The sequence below is a fragment of the Procambarus clarkii genome, chromosome 35 (assembly GCF_040958095.1).
Source record: "Procambarus clarkii isolate CNS0578487 chromosome 35, FALCON_Pclarkii_2.0, whole genome shotgun sequence".
Taxonomy (NCBI): Eukaryota; Metazoa; Arthropoda; class Malacostraca; order Decapoda; family Cambaridae; genus Procambarus; species Procambarus clarkii.
Window position 1 is genome coordinate 4,142,840 of NC_091184.1, and position 14,999 is coordinate 4,157,838.

A 14,999-nucleotide genomic window follows, 5' to 3' on the forward strand; every position below is an offset into this window, starting at 1 on the left:
TTATAGTTCCACGTTCTCTAAATTTTTTACCACACTCGGCACATTGAAAAGGTCTCTCATCCGCATGCACCATCCTGTGCCTCTTCATATTTCCAAGCAGACTGAATCTCTTCCCACACTCTGAACATTCATGAGGTTTGTCACCTGAATGCACTAACATGTGAGTCTTCACACTTCCAGGACGGGTGAATACCTTCTGACACTGTGGACACTGGTGAGTCTTCATCTTCTTTATGACAGGTGCAGTTTGTGTGAAGGTTTTCTCCCCCGGATGTTGGGAGAAGCGTCAAGGCTTGAGTGTTGTTTCTTAGAGTTAGACTTGATGTGAGCACTTGGCGGTCAATGGTGGTGCTTCTTCTTTATGATAGGTGCAGTTTGTGTCAAGGTTTTCTCTTAATGCTCGTGCTGGACCTCACCGGCTGGGGCGCTAAAATGGCGGCGGTTGTTTTCTGACCAGGGGGAGAAAGATACTGACAGTATGGGGCGTTAAAGTTTATTGGAGATTAAATTCTGCAGAACATGTAAATATATAAAGTTCAAATATATAAGTAAGTAATTATATAAAGTTTATATTAAACACGGTTTATATTATAGACTTAACAAAGTTGATATTATATTAAACTTAATATTGAACATGTAAATATATAAAGTTTTCAAATATAAATTAAGTAAATATATAACGTTTATATTAAAATATATAAAGTAAATATATAAAGTAAGAATTAACAGTAACAATTCCAAGTCCGAGGACTAGATTTAACTTAAAAGGTACACCCGTAGTAAGTATGAGACCTTAGCCTATAGTGACATGGAAACTAATTCTGCAGAAAGCTAAAGGTTAACTGGTACTAGAATTAAGGCCGAGTGCAAATGTGTAGTAATTATATAACACTAGGATATAACAGGCAGGACACAAAGAATAACTAATAAGTGAGAGACCACATAACACGTAATGTACCCGGCCAAGAGGCCGTAAAAGACCTAATGGATAAGGAGAAGGGGGGTGACTACAAGTAGGGCTTACTAGCACCTAGACTGGGCAAAGTATTAGCTGCGGACAGCGGGACACTTGGGGACCGGCGCTGCACCCCCACCGCAGGCCAGCGGCCGGACCCCCCCCCCCCCCCCCCCGAAGGGCGAGTGCCAGCTGGCCGCGTGAGGCACTCAAAGTAGCAGAGCAACAACGTCCCGTCTGACGTAGGATGTGAGCACTACTCTTCCGCCTGCCGTCTGCCATTATTTCTGATGTGGCGAGCCCGTCCCGAGACAGCTGGGTGCGGAGCGTAGTCATCTGATTCAGATTCAGATTCAGATGTTTATTCAGGTAAGGTATATACATACAAGTGATGTTACATTAATGGATTGATATATAGATAGAGCTAGTACATACAATGCCTAAAGCCACTATTACGCAATGCGTTTCGGGCAATCTGAAGTCACGCCTAGCGCCGAGAGGGCAGCGCGTAGGATCCTGGAGAAATCTCGCCTGGTGACAGGAGCGCTTGTAGGATCCGAAGAGTGTTGATTCCTGACCATGTAAGCGATACCTGGTCCAGTCGGAGCGTGCCTCGATTTTTTGTCGCGTAGCTCACCTCCCCCGGGCTGAAAGATATAAGGCAGTAAGGGTGGGCAGAAGCGGCGTGCAGTGTTATCGTGACAGGCAAGAGCACAGACGAGAGGGAAAACCTTAGCTGAATCAATACGGAGACGAAAAACGGGGGAGGGAGCCCGGCAGCAGGAATTAAGAGAAACCTTAAATAACAATCCTGGATGAATAAAGAGCATCCGAATAATTATACTGTAGCAATGAAGGGGGCTAACAATTCTAAGAATCTTCCAGCAAACGGAAGGGGGAAGTACCTTTGCTAAGAGCAAAGGTGGGAGAAAACCAGTAGGAGAACAGCAAGGAAGCACAAAGCAACTATAACAGGGTAATACGAAACACAATAAATCTTGAATATAAACAATACATATACCAAGAACGGGTATAACAACTAAGCAACATATACATAAACAATAAAATGGAATAAGAACCAATTCTTAAAGCCAAATCTATAACATGCTTGTGTCCTAAGCGGATGTAGAATTTAAATAACATGAGCAGCAGAGTGGCGCAGTGGAAGCGTGCTGGGCCCATAACCCAGAGGTCCGTAGATCGAAACTACGCTCTGCTACGAAATTGTTTTAATGTATTAATAATGTTTTTTTTCATTACAAATGTAAGTACATAGCAGTACGTCCGCCCGGCCCGAGGCCAGGCTTGACTTGTGAGAGTTTGGTCCACTAGGCTGTTGCTTGGAGCGGCCTGCAGGCCCACATACCCACCACAGCCCGGTTGGTCCGGCACTCCTTGGAGGAATAAATCTAGTTTCCTCATGAAAATGTCCACGGTTGTTCCGGCAATATTTCTTATGCTTGCTGGGAGGATGTTGAACAACCGCGGACCTCTGATGTTTATACAGTGTTCCCTGATTGTGCCTATGGCACCTCTGCTCTTCACTGGTTCTTTTCTACATTTTCTTCCATATCGTTCACTCCAGTACGTTGTTATTTTACTGTGTAGATTTGGTACTTGGCTCTCCAGTATCTTCCAGGTGTATATTATTTGATATCTCTCTCGTCTTCTTTCTAGTGAGTACATTTGGAGGGTTTTGAGACGATCCCAATAATTTAGGTGCTTTATTGCGTCTATGCGTGCCGTATATGTTCTCTGTATTCCCTCAATTTCAGCAATCTCTCCTGCTCTGAAGGGGGAAGTGAGTACTGAGCAGTACTCAAGACGGGACAACACAAGTGACTTGAAGAGTACAACCATTGTGATGGGATCCCTGGATTTGAAAGTTCTCGTAATCCATCCTATCATTTTTCTGGCTGTCGGAATATTTGCTTGGTTATGCTCCTTAAACGTTAGGTCGTCAGACATTATTATTCCCAAATCCTTTACATGCTGTTTTCCTACTATGGGTACATTTGATTGTGTTTTGTACTCTGTATTATGTTTAAGGTCCTCATTTTTACCGTACCTGAGTACCTGGAATTTATCACTGTTAAACATCATGTTATTTTCTGATGCCCAGTCGAAAACTTTATTAATATCAGCTTGAAGTTTTTCAATGTCTTCAGCCGAGGTAATTTTCATACTGATTTTTGTGTCATCTGCAAAGGACGATACGAAGCTGTGACTTGTATTTTTGTCTATATCTGATATGAGAATAAGGAAAAGCAGCGGTGCAAGAACTGTACCATGAGGTACAGAGCTTTTAACTGCACTTGGACTAGATTTTATATGGTTGACCGTTACTCGCTGAGTCTGTTTGACAGAAAACTGAGTATCCAGCGTCCTACTTTACAGGTTATTCCCATTGACTTCATTTTGTGTGCTATCACGCCATGGTCACATTTATCGAAAGCCTTTGCGAAGTCCGTGTATATCACATCAGCATTCTGTTTTTCTTCTAATGCCTCAGTGACTTTGTCGTAGTGCTCAAGTAGCTGTACGATCTTCCCGCTCGAAATCCATGTTGGCCTGGGTTGTGAAGGTCATTGGTCTCCATGAAATTGGTGACCTGACTCCTAATCACTCTCTCAAATACTTTTATGATGTGCGATGTTAGTGCAACTGGTCTATAATTCTTTGCCAATGCTTTGCTCCCTCCCTTGTGTAGAGGGGCTATGTCTGCTACTTTAAGTGCATCTGGTATCTCCCCCGTGTCCAAGCTCTTCCTCCACACTATACTGAGTGCCTGTGCTACCGGCACTTGGCATTTCTTTATAAATATTGAATTCCATGAGTCTGGACCTGGGGCCGAGTGCATGGGCATGTTTTCAATTTCTCTTTCAAAATTTAGTGCGCTCGTGTTTATATCAGTTATATTTACAGGGGTTTGAATATCCCGCATAAAGAAATTGTCTGGATCTTCCACCTTCATGTTGTTTATTGGAGTGCTAAACATGTCCTCATACTGCTTTTTTAGGATTTCACTAATTTCTTTGTCATCCTCCGTGTATGAACCTTCACTTGTACAAATAGGTCCAATACTGGCAGTGGTTTTTGCTTTTGATTTCGCATATGAGAAGAAATATTTTGGATTTTTCTTTATTTCCTGAATTGCTTTCTGTTCTAACTGCCTTTCTTCAGTTTCATATGAGTGTTTCAATTTCCGCTCGATTTCTTCAATCTCCCTATTTAAATTATTCCTTCTTTGACGGGAAATTCGTGTCTGCATAAGCAGTTCCGTTATTTTTTTCCTATGTTTATAGTGTCGTCTGCGTTCTCTTTCTACGTTAGATCTCTTTCTGGCTTTCCTCAAAGGAACATGTTTCAGGCAGACTTGATACGCTTCTGAAGTCAGTTTTTATATTCCTTCTGTAGGACTTGTATTACTTAGAACAGTCCCCTATGGAATGTTTGTAAGTTCCCTGTTTATTATCTCCCAGTCTATCCTTTTATTATTAAAATTGAATTTACTGAATAGCCCCTCTCGCTTTATCCACGTTTTAGGTCTATTCTGAGTATTGATGGTCGCTTGCACGTCAATGAGCTTGTGATCTGAGCATGTGGTATCTGATATCGTAATGTCTCTGATAATGTCTTCATTGTTCGTATAGACCAGATCTAGAATATTTTCATTTCTCGTTGGCTCCGATATCTGCTGATTGAGTGAAAATTTGTCACAGAATCTAAGTAGTTCTCTAATCTGTGGTTGGTTAGGTCCTGATAGATTTCCTGGTATAATATTATTGTTTGCTATTTTCCACCTGAGACTAGGCAAGTTGAAGTCACCTAGGAAGATAATATCAGGTATCGGGTTCTCCAAATTATCAAGGCTATTCTCTATTTTGCTTATCTGTTCTGTGAATTCCTCAGCCGTTGCATCTGGCGGTTTGTATATTAGAATAATCACTAAATTTATTTTCTCTATTTTTAATCCCAGTACCTCTACCACCTCATTTGTAACGTTTAGAAGCTCCGAGCATACAAGGTCTTCCTTAATATACAGACCCACTCCTCCATGTGACCTAATTTTCCTATCACACCTGTATAGGTTATATCCTGGAATCCAAATCTCACTGTCCAACAATTCCCCTGCATAGGTTTCTGTGAAAGCTCCAAATACTGCATTTGACTCCGTGAGGAGGCCATTTATGAACTGTACTTTGTTGTTTGTTCTTGTTTTCAGTCCTTGTATGTTGGCAAAGATGAATGAGGTTACTCTATTAGTGACAGTTTGGATGGGAGACTTTTTCGGCAAGCCCATTATGCGTGGACATAATGAGTTTGTTCTGACCAGTACTGATTGTTGTAGGGCAGTTGTCTGTCGTAGTTGTAGTTCCCTTTCGGTGGGTAATTGTATCTGTAATTCTGGAATGCAAGTGGATCTGGCATCCAGTTTCATACACTCTCCATGCTGCTCCTTTTGAATTCTCTGTCGGTCTGGTATAAAAAATTTACAGTTTCCTCCAAATTCATTATCCTGTTTGCCACTCTTTATGTAGCGTTCCGTGCCTTTCACGTGAAAGTGTGGGCAGCTGAGGTCATAGCATTTTCTGTCCTCCAGTGAGGTTTGGCACATGTCAGGATGGAAAAACCTACATATTGATCCAAATCGACACTCACCTTTCCTAAGCATATTTAAACATTTTTTGGGATGTTGGTAACTGCATTCTAATCCTTTCTTATTACCAGCATATCTATGTCTGCATATGCCCTTTGCATAAAATTTGCATAAGTCTGTCCTTCTGTTCTGAATTCCTCTATCAGGAACCGTCGTAGTGTCTGTACCTATCGAGCTGTCAGTGCTGTCTGGTACACTTTCTAGTTTACTGTCATCTACATCCTGGCCTACTGAGTCAGAGTTTACAACTTCCTGAGTTTCAGCCTCAGTTTCTTCCCTGACTATAGCCTCCGCCCCTTGTATATTAGAATTGTTGTTCCTTTCCCACTCCTAGATGGCTGGTAGGCTTCCAATGAATGATGTTTTCCGATCATGCGTCATGTTATCTAGAAGGTTTTTTAGGATATTCCAAGCTGGCAGGTCGTTTTTACACACCCTGAGCAAGTGGCCAGCTCTCAGTGCCGTAGTGTTACTCACTCCTGTACAAGCCGAATGGAATCTAGTCTTACAGATATAACATTCAATTCCCGTTACCTTCGTCTTTAAGGAGTTGTTACAGTGGCCACAAATTTGTTTATTTACTCCCATTTTGCCTTGTTTTGTTGTATATATCTATATATTTATAATATTATATGTATATTGTATATTTGTAACAAGATATATGTTTATTTGTTCTACTGTATGGTCAGTATTTATCGCACGGTCGAGAGTGAGGGTCTCAGAGGCTGTACAGTTGACACGTTGTATTTGAGAGTCACTGTATGGATCACTTGTTGATGTCAGTCCTTTTAACTCTTTATAAAATTATATGTATATATATTTATATGTTTAATATTTATAATATTATATGTATACCGTATATTTGTAATATTATGTATGTTATTTTGTTCAAACTTTATGGCAGGTACTTAGCGTAGGGTGCGAAGCTGGTCCCCGGTCGGTACAGGTGACCTCTTGTTGTCCCAGGTTGATGTCACCAGTTTCCAGTTACCCGATTTATAACCACTGATGCCGTCTCTTGCCACTATTCTATATTTCTAGTATTCTATATTTATAATATTCACTTCCAACTTATATGTTGTTGTGATACCCGTTCCACATCACTGTTCCACGAATCACCGTTCACTATTTTTTTTCCCTAATACACGCATGTACACAGTGCCTCGTTCACTGGCTCACACGTGGTCTCCCGTTTATTCTCTATTTAACACAAAGTTCTATTGTTAATGACTATTTTCAATTTTTTCCAGCGGGTCACTATGCACTTTGTTATGTCTGTAATCAGTAATCCACGGTAGTAGTCCTAAGAATCCCGGTTAATGTCACGATTTTAACGAAGCGCGCACGGTACGTCTTCCCCCTCCCTCGACCTTGTTTATAGTTTAGTTCAATTAATATGCACCCCATACCTGTCCTTTGGGCGGTAGTGGAAAGAGTTACAGAGGCACATAATGGGCTCATAGGGACTGAACCCCACAATTCATTTACCTGAGCAAGTTAATCTTGCTGAGAGAGTTACAAAATTCAATGCACATCATCACATCAACAATGGGCTCGAGACCGCCAACAAGTACAGTTTCTAAATTAAGCAACTGACATGGTGAGAGCCCTACAGCGAGAAACATTTGTACGCTAACCAACTGTGTTACGGAGGCTATGCTCTCTAAAACCTTACAAATATTTCCTCCTGCTTCTTACCGCTCGCTCCCGCCATCGAAAGCCCTAAAAACACTTCCTCCTGCTTCCTCCCGCTCTCTGAAGCGCTAGTAACACTTCCTACCACTCTCTGAACCCATAAAAATACTTCCTCCTGCTCGTTCCCGATCTCTGAAACCCTATTAATATTTCCTTCTGCTACCTCCCGCTCTCTGAAACCTTAAAAATATTCCCTCTCGCTCTCTCACGGGAAACATCTCCTGTCACGCAGGGTGCAGTCGCACCTCCACAGATCTCCAGTATCAGCTTTTGATACTGGTAATGGCTCAAAAGGGCCACCACTTACGAGCTATTCATGCCCGTGCCACCTTTTGGGTGGCTTCATCTTCATCTTAACACATTCATAAGGGAGACATCTCCCGTCATGCAGGGTGCATTCGCACCTCCACAGATATCCAGTATCAGCTTTTGATACTGGTGATGGCTCAAAAGGGCCACTACTTACGGGCTATTCATGCTCGTGCCACCTTTTGAGTGGCTTAATCTTCATCAATCAATCGCTCTCTGAAGCCCTAATAACAATTCCTTCCGCTCTCCGAATCCCTAAAAATACTTCCTCCTATTTCCTCCCGCTCTCTGAAGCCTTAAAAACACTTCCTTTTGCTTCCTGAAGGCCTAAAATCAGTTTTTCCTGCTTTTTCCCGCTCGCTCCCTTTCTCTGAACCCTTAAAAACACCTGCTCCCGCACTCTGAGACCCCTAATATCACTTCCTTCTGCTTCCTATAACAAATTAAATGTTCCAGAGATGTGTAAATATTTAATTCAAAATGATCTGCTATCCACCGCTGCCCACTGGAGGGGGGTTCTGGCGTTCCGCGAGCGCTATGTCATGGGTTCGTATCCTGGCCGGGGAGGATTTACTGGCCGCAATTCCTTAACTGTAGCCTCTGTTTAACGCAACAGTAAAATGTGTACTTGGATGAAAAACGATTCTTCGCGGCAGGGGATCGTATTCCAGGGACCTGCCCGAAACGCTACGCGTACTAGTGACTGTACAAGAATGTAACAACTCTTGTATATATCTAAAAAAAAAAAAAAAAAAAAATTGTGACACTAGCTCTCCACATGTCAGTTGCTTAATTTAGAAACCGTACTTGTGGTCAATCACGAACCCATTTATGATGTGACGACTTATACTGAATTTTGTAACTAGTTATCAAGATTTGAACTTGCTTAACTAAGTGAATTGTGGGGTTCAGTCCCTGAGCCCATTATGTGCTTCTGTAACTCCTTCTACCTCCCACAAGATGGGTATGGGGTGCATAATAAGTGAACTAAACTAAACTAAACCTCTCATGTTATCGTGACGTCATACACCCCGTACACACATAAAACAGGATTTTCTCTCTATTTTCGTTATTAAACCTTGTTTAATTTATATAATTACTCAAGCAATGTGTTTTGATCATATTATATCGCTGAAGAAAAACTATGTGCATCTTTGGTAGCAATTAACCGGATTTGGTCCATATAATAACAGGTCGCTATACTTTAGGTTTCCGTAGTGTAGTGGTTATCATGTGCGCCTCACACGCGCAAGGTCCCCGGTTTGATCCCGGGCAGAAACATTTGACTTTTTAAATGTTTGTTTTCATAACCTATTGAAATAAACTCAAAGTGTCCGACCACTTGGGTCGGACGGTAGAGCGACGGTCTCGCTTCTTGCAGGTCGGCGTTCAATCCCCGACCGTCCAAGTGGTTGGGTACCATTCCTTTCCTCCGTCCCATCCCAAATCCTTATCCTGACCCCCTTCCCAGTGCTATATAGTTGTAATGGCTTGGCGCTTTCCCCCCTGATAGTTCCCTTCCCTTCCCTTCAAAGAGCTAAAATTAATAACAAAGAACATTGACAATATTTATTAAATCATAAAACTTATACAATTTGTAATTTGCTAATACTACATTATACTAATTATTAATATTGAGAGTCATATAACTATGCATTGTGGAGCAGAGTGGCGCAGTGGAAGCGTGCTGGGCCCATAATCCCACTAGAGGTCCGTAGATCGAAACTACGCTCTGCTACAGTCTAAATTTTTCCTACCATAACAAACCAAAAGAAATGTTTTTATCTTTAATGATAACAATCCATCCTCCTGTACATTTTGTAACTATGTAGAGCATCGTACATATAAATTAAATATTGACGCAATGGACAATTACATAGTAGAATTTGGTACTATTCACCTTATAGTCGGCAAAAAATACAGCTAAAACCAAACAGATATATTCCTAGGCCTAGTATAATATATATATATGTACTATATTTGGTGTCGGAAAATCCGACACCATTTAATATTACATGCAGGCAGATAATATTGCTGCTGCGTTGTATAAACAAGTTAACCCATAGAAAATGTAACATGTAGTGGAATTACCGTCTATAGAAAACGGAGTATCATTACCACATACTATTATAAATTCACCACCTATTATGGTGGGAATTATTCTTAAATACATTAGTCTTTGGACTTTACCATCATAAAAACATCTCATATAAATTAACTTAATTATCAGAATTAAAATAGAGTAAATGTGACCCTTCTATCACTTACTGTCATCTGGACAATGTAGGCCAGTAGCGTCAGTTGTGAGGGAGTGGTCAGCCATTGTTATTGTACTTAGACCAGAGGCGCACGGGAGCATTTCGGCTCCTGTTAATTTTACTTGGACGAAGTGTTATGGAAACCAAAGGTGTACCGTCATCAACACGCTGTCAACAAATACAAGTTAAGTGTTCTGCCAAAACCCATTTATCTATCATTTGTGGCCATTAATGTCATTAGATAGGGTGTTCCAGTTAGATCACGAGATCGCCTCATACTAAAGGTAATTAAGCCAGGTCTTTATGGTTCCTTGTACAGTCTTTTCTCTGATATAGCTGTCATATATTAGGATTCTGGCTTTTCAGCTAGCGCCCTTTTGACAGCTCAAGACGAGGAAGCATGCTTTGTGTACCAGTTACTGGGTGATGGAAGCTACCTCAAAGAGGATAATTTGGTGTCTACATCCTGGTTATACCTGGTGGACTAAGGCCTGCTGTACAATAAGATAAGGAACCTCTTCAATGTATGTAGGCTAATACTGTAGTTTGATTGGCTGCATATATATAAATTCAATATAAACCCCCCCTAATGTGTAAAGGATCGATTTGTGAGATTATTGCAGAAATACAGTCCACTTATCATCATACAAATTGCTATCGAAGTATACAAATTAACGTAAATATAAATTCTATATAAATTCATATAAATCAAATAAATATAAATCTCACAGGTCGGTTCCCACATTATTTGGTCCTTCGAAACCGAATTATTTGGTCCTTCGGAACTGGATTATTTGGTCCTTTGAACCCACATTTGGTCATCTTAGTACCGGATGAACCAGTTAACCAGTGGATTCATTAAATATACTAGTGCAGTGTGATTTATACAAAGCCAGCAGTCAAAGACGGCGGCGTTGCCTCGAGCGAGTTCACGAGCCCCGCTCAGTTCAGATCAGCCTCATCAGCGGTTTCATGCACACCCACAGATTTGGTGGCGTGTTATTCTGTGAAAGGACTGCGCTAATATTGAAGCCAGCCAAATTAGTGGCTGTGTCGTTAGATTGTTCATGGATTTCGTGGTGTTAAATTTCGCGAGAGATTATCCACGAATTTTGTGGACTTTATTTCGCGAGGTCACTTATAATATTTAATACTTCTAGATAATATTAGAAGTTTCATAGAGGCTAATTAAGAGGCTATTATCAATAATTGTGTATATTATTTCTCCAAAATAGAGAATTATTTAATATATATTGCACTAGTGATCACAGTATAATATTTACCAATTGCCAACCCACAACAGGGTAGGATATTACCATTGACTAGTTGAACTATTTATTGTTAATCCTAGTCCCATTATTACCATAGTCTAGTTGTAGTATATTGAACAACCTAGCACCATTAATGAATGGTGCAGACCCTATTTTGGGTGTAATTTTTATCAACTCGAGTTGAGTTGTATATATAATAATTTACTTATGATCATTACACCTTTGAGTGATTAATTAGTGTATTCCATCCTAGGGTGATATAGAAGAGCTAACTTAAAGGTACTTCCAGTGACACTGGTTTATCACTCAAATCATTAGTGTGTATGATTGTATATATATAATGCATATTAATTTTAAGTGCTAACCTCTAGTAGAGGTAGGATTATTGCCTAGTGAGTGCAGAATTTTACCCTAGGCTACCATTAGTACTTGCTCACAATTTATGAGCCAGTGGTGCCCAATTAACAAGTCACCATGACTAAGCCACAGAAAGCAAAGTGTGCTTTAGTAGCAAGCAAACGTCAACTGACAAGAGATCTCGACCAATATGAACAGTTGTTATATGAGCCTGTAATTAATTATCGTCAGTTGAAAATACCACTATTACAGATTCAAACCCAATTGCTTATATTTAAAGCAATTAGGAAATCTTACCAAAATCAAGTCCACGACGACGTAGTAGTTGAAGATGTGGAACAATTCCTGTCTGACCTAGCACAGTATGAAGAAGAAACTCAAGGCAGGTTGGAACATTTACACAGGATAATTGAATCAGAACAATTAGTCAGTACATCAAATAAAGTAGATAATGTTATGGATGATCTGGATCTTTTTGAGAATAAATGTCAAGCCAGATTAGATCCTTTAATCAACAAGGATAAAGCTTCACCCAGTAAAGCTTCACCCACTACAGCTTCACCCAATATTATACCACCAGAAATTAAGCAGTTCTCAGACAATTTATCCACAGTCTCTGTGGATTCTGAAAACCCAATACCTGAGGCTACTAAGTTAACATGCCTCCAAGCTAGAGGTGAAGCTGAACCAGTAGTAGAAAATGTAAATGAAAATAGCGACAGCACTAATTTCCCAGTCCAGCTTCCTAGGGATAATGCTGGCAATGAGAAAACTGTCATACATCTAGTACTACTACTGCTAGATTTACCTCAACCTGATCAGACTGCTGACTCATAACAATCCTTCAGCATGGAGTTTGAGTCACTACTAAGAACATTCAGTCTTAAGGCTGATATAACTACTAGTGAATGGATGACCAAAGTAGTCCTTCAACGAAAATTGTCCAGAGATATACTAGATGAATTATATGCACATCAACATAACACCATCCTGACAGTACAGGATATCACTGAAGTATTACATTCCATCATAAACAAACGACGAGCAAATGAGAAAGTTAAAGCCTCATGCAAGCCTTCAGAAATAGAAAATAATAGTCAATTAAAGGGTAAAACAACTACCCCAAATAAACGTCAGTCAATTACTCTAACATCAAGTTGCAGAAAATCTGACAATGCAGCAGAATCCTCCAAGCCTACTGTTACTAGTTCACCCAAACCGGTAACTTCCAAACGTGCAGTAGGCTGGGGGACATGTATGTTCTCCAAAAATAAACATTCAACATACTGTTGTGCTAATTATCCAACCAGAGACACTCGTATTGAGCGACTCCAGGAATTAGGGAGATGTTCAAGTCACACAACATAGACTATTGTGATACCCAATTCAACACCTGTAACAGGTGTAGAAGAGGTAGGCACCATGCAGCACTGTGCAAATATACGAAATTAACGTATTCAAGACCCAAGGTGGAAGATTGCATCCCCACCACAGTACAGTACTGCAAAGTGCAACAAACAAAGAGTGTCCAATCGGCAAAGTCTAAAGGTAATACGACTTTGCCTACTGCCCAAATTACCATCCTAAATAAGAGGGCCAAGGTCCATACCCGTGGGTTGTTTGACCAAGGATCCCAGAGAACATTTGTCACTAAAAGGCTGGCAGATGAACTACAATTAAGGCCTGTAGCCCAGATGTCATTCAATATCTCAGGGTTTGTAACAGATGCAGGACCTCATGTCTACCAGGTGGTACAACCATCAGTACATATAGGCAGGTACGTCTGTAGAGTACAAGCCATTGTGGTGGACAAAATACCAGTAGACCTACAAGTTCAAGGTCTGAGAGCAACAGCCAAATTCCTGAGAAATAGAGGAATAAAATTGGCAGATAATATTAAGTCTGATCACCTCACCGACTTCGGTCTCCTTGTAGGGACAGACTATTGCCATCGATTCATCGGTAGCAATACTAAATATCACGGCATAACCATGTTAAAATCTGCAGGAGGTAAATTACTCTCAGGCTCAGTATCAAGCCTGAGGAGACCTATGGCTGCAGATAAACAATTCCAGTAGAAATCTAAATTTGTCAGCTGATTATATTTCTCCAGTAGCATTATACTAAGGAGATTACAGCTGACTATACCAACAGAGGTTGATGTTAGTATCATCATTTAAAGCTGAAGATGAGTTCATGAGGCCTCAGTGGCAAATCAGTGAACAGTAGCCTAAAACAGCTACAAGTCACTGCGACCAATGTCACTGAACCCACTGCAGTCTCAGAACCATATTTTACTTTAATGATGAGCTATTCAATCCTCTGAATCAATTAACTGAATTAAACCCCAATAAATCTGATGACTGATTTGATACATTTATTATTTAATCAAGATGTATTCCATGGGCCTCAGTGTTTATATATCAGTGACCAGTTACCTGAACAAACTTCAAGTTATATCTAATGTCACTGATCTCACTGCAGTCCCTGAATCATACTTGACTGTAGTACTTGATCACATTCAGTCTTCTGGGTTAAATAATATGTAATTAGGCTTGAATATTAGCTTTTCAAGAGTTAACAGGGAAATGAAATCGCATTAGACTTCTAACCCCTGCAACTCTAGTACGGGACATCCGTCCTGTACGAACAGACGCACAAATGTGTGATTACTAACTACTAACATCAAATTAATCTAATAATTCGAAGGAGGAGTATCAGTGTTCGTCTGTTCTAAATAGGACTTCGACCCGTGAGCAGCCCCCTGGGGAATTATGTCGGAAAATCCGACACCATTTAATATTACATGCAGGCAGATAATATTGCTGCTGCGTTGTATAAACAAGTTAACCCATAGAAAATGTAACATGTAGTGGAATTACCGTCTATAGAAAACGGAATATCATTACCACATACTATTATAAATTCACCACCTATTATGGTGGGAATTATTCTTTAATACATTCGTCTTTGGACTTTACCATCATAAAAACATCTCATATAAATTAACTTAATTATCAGAATTAAAATAGAGTAAATGTGACCCTTCTATCACTTACTGTCATCTGGACAATGTAGGCCAGTAGCGTCAGTTGTGAGGGAGTGGTCAGCCATTGTTATTGTACTTAGACCAGAGGCGCACGGGAGCATTTCGGCTCCTGTTAATTTTACTTGGACGAAGTGTTATGGAAACCAAAGGTGTACCATCATCAACACGCTGTCAACAAATACAAGTTAAATGTTCTGCCGAAACCCATTTATCTATCATTTGTGGCCAATAATGTCATTAGATAGGGTGACCCGGTTAGATCACGAGATCGCCTCATACTAAAGGTAATTAAGCCAGGTCTTTATGATTCCTTGTACAGTGTTTTCTCTGATATAGCTGTCATATATTAGGATTATGGCTTTACAGCTAGCGCCCTTTTGGCAGGTCAAGATGAGGAAGCATGCTTTGTGTACCAGTTACTGGGTGATGGAAGCTACCTCAAAGA